This window comes from Arachis ipaensis, chromosome B08 (genome assembly GCF_000816755.2).
Source record: "Arachis ipaensis cultivar K30076 chromosome B08, Araip1.1, whole genome shotgun sequence".
Taxonomy (NCBI): Eukaryota; Viridiplantae; Streptophyta; class Magnoliopsida; order Fabales; family Fabaceae; genus Arachis; species Arachis ipaensis.
In genome coordinates, this window is record NC_029792.2 from 6,399,411 (window position 1) to 6,401,973 (window position 2,563).

A 2,563-nucleotide genomic window follows, 5' to 3' on the forward strand; every position below is an offset into this window, starting at 1 on the left:
TAAAATGTTTACAATCATATGCTTCTATTACATAAATTAGACATAAAATGTAAAACAAAAATAAATAAATTGTAAAAGTTTTGAAACAACATTCATTTATGTTTTCTCTCCCAACTATATCTCTGTTTTCTTGTTTGTTTCAGACAAGATCCAAGCCACACATGGGATCCAATTAAGCCAGCAAACCTGCTTGATTTGACGTCTCAGATTCTGTACTTTTAACCTTATCCCACCAGACAAATCTTTAACCTTCTCTTTGATCACTCTTCAGTCTTCACACTCTCACTATTATATATATTTATATTTATCTTCACTTCATATAATTATCCATCATAATCATATGTTTAATAGTAGTTATTATTGTTAGTGTTGTAAGTGTGAGGAGTATTGAAATTAGTCACACATCAAAAAAAGTAAGAAATAGTGAGAAATTTATAAAATGAGAGATCCATTAATTTGACACCTTAAGATTTTGAGTTGGATATAGTGTCTTCTCATCTTATGTTATCTCACTTATGGTTAATCGGTCAGGTGGTTTTAAGGGGTATTCAAAGTTAAGTATTGAAAGTCTTCCCGACAAAGGTGGTTCGGGCGGCGTGTCCCGTAGTATCTTTCGGGCGAGTTTATAAAAAGGTATTCAAGATGATCGGTGACGAATTTATAAGATGAGAGGCCCATTAACATTTACTAGTTAGTACTATGCAAACAACATGAATATTATGATCCTTATTATATACACAATCTTGTCAAAGTAATGTAACGTAGTTAGTAACTTCATTTTAGATGAAAATGTTTACATGTTATTACTACCTACAACTAATTCAGTCATGGTACATTATTTATTTAACATCATCATTACCATAGATTATAGTATAGTGTTGTTAGTTTATAAATATTACTTTAAAATCTAAAATAATCATGTCACGTCTTTCATAATTTGGTGTGCGACTACAAGTTATTTTCAAAATACGCATTTTGGCATTGGAGATTTTTTTTTAACAAAAGAAAAAAAAAGAAAAACGAGAAACTCTCTGAATAGTGAATACTAATTAATTACTTGAAATTTAAAATTTGAATGCAATGTTATATAAGCATGTGAGGGAGTGAGGTGCGGGTTATATAAGCATCATGAGGGGCAGCGAATGTAGTACGTAGCAGTGGTTTCCTTAAATCAAGGATCGAAGATGATGAATCAGAGACAAGAAAGACCCCATTAGATTTAGGGCATCACTAAATAGTGAACTATTTTACATAAAGCCTTTTGACCAATTATAGCATATCCCACTCCTACTACTGTGTCTAACATACGTCATGTCAATATGACTTAACCATTTTTTTGTAGCTACTCCATTTTCATTATCAATCTCATTGGAAAAATAAAATCAATCTCCAACAAAATCCATTATTGTTGTTGTTATTATTATTACTATTTTATTTTCGGTAATACTAAATATACTAGTATTTTTTAGTTAAATTTAATTAAGTTGGTATAAGTCTAATAAAATATATATATATTATCATTTTTTTCTATATTTCTGCAACACATAGATTTTTGTAAAATTATATTTATTAATATAGTATAAAATTTTTTTGCATATCACAAACTAAAATATATATAAAAAGACGATGATAATAAATAAGAATGAGAAAAAGAAGAGAAAAAAAAATGAAACAATAATAACAAGATAATGGTGACATTAACGAAGAAAAAGACAATGATAGCAACAACGACGACGATAAAGATAATTGTAATGGCAGCCACAATAATAATAACGTTGAAAAATAATAATAATGTTGAAAAAAGAGGCATAAGGAGATGATAAGGACAATAATAAAGGAGGAAAAAGAAGAAGAGGAAATAGCAACAAAAAAAACTAACAATAACATCCACATAAGTAAAAAGGAGAAAAGACACGTTATAATAAATTCAAATCTAACTTTAGTATATTAATATTTACAACAATGATTAATTTTTTTAGTAGTAATCATAGGCTATATGTTACCTTTCTTTTTCTTTTATGGTTTTACCACAAAAATAATATTTTTAGAAATAATATTTGTATTATTATTTTTTCCCTAAAAGGTGTTAGGAAGATATATATAAATCTCATGACTGAGCAGAACCTCAAAATTGGGATCTCAACTCATTTTCCATAGATAGTTAGTTCTTGTTAACATTGCTTTTTGTGAAACTTGGACATGCTACGAATTTAGGAATAGAAGGAAAAAGGAAATTAGGGTTTTACTTTAATCATCCCCTTCTTACAATTCCTTTTTCCTTAAAAGATTAAAAAAATAACCTCTGCTAAAATGACAGTGAAGACATGCATGCAACACTGTATATTGTTCCTTTAAGAAGGCTGTGCTGCATAATAGGTATATATATATATATATCTATGATTTTTTGGCATAGCTGTGCTGGCAAATATAACCATTACCTTTTTGTAGTATTATATTTTTAATTAATTATTACCTCTGTTTTTGTTTAGGCCCTTATTAATTAACTGAGGAACAATATTTTTCTTGCTTCATAATATTTATCATTTTAAAAAAAATTACATTT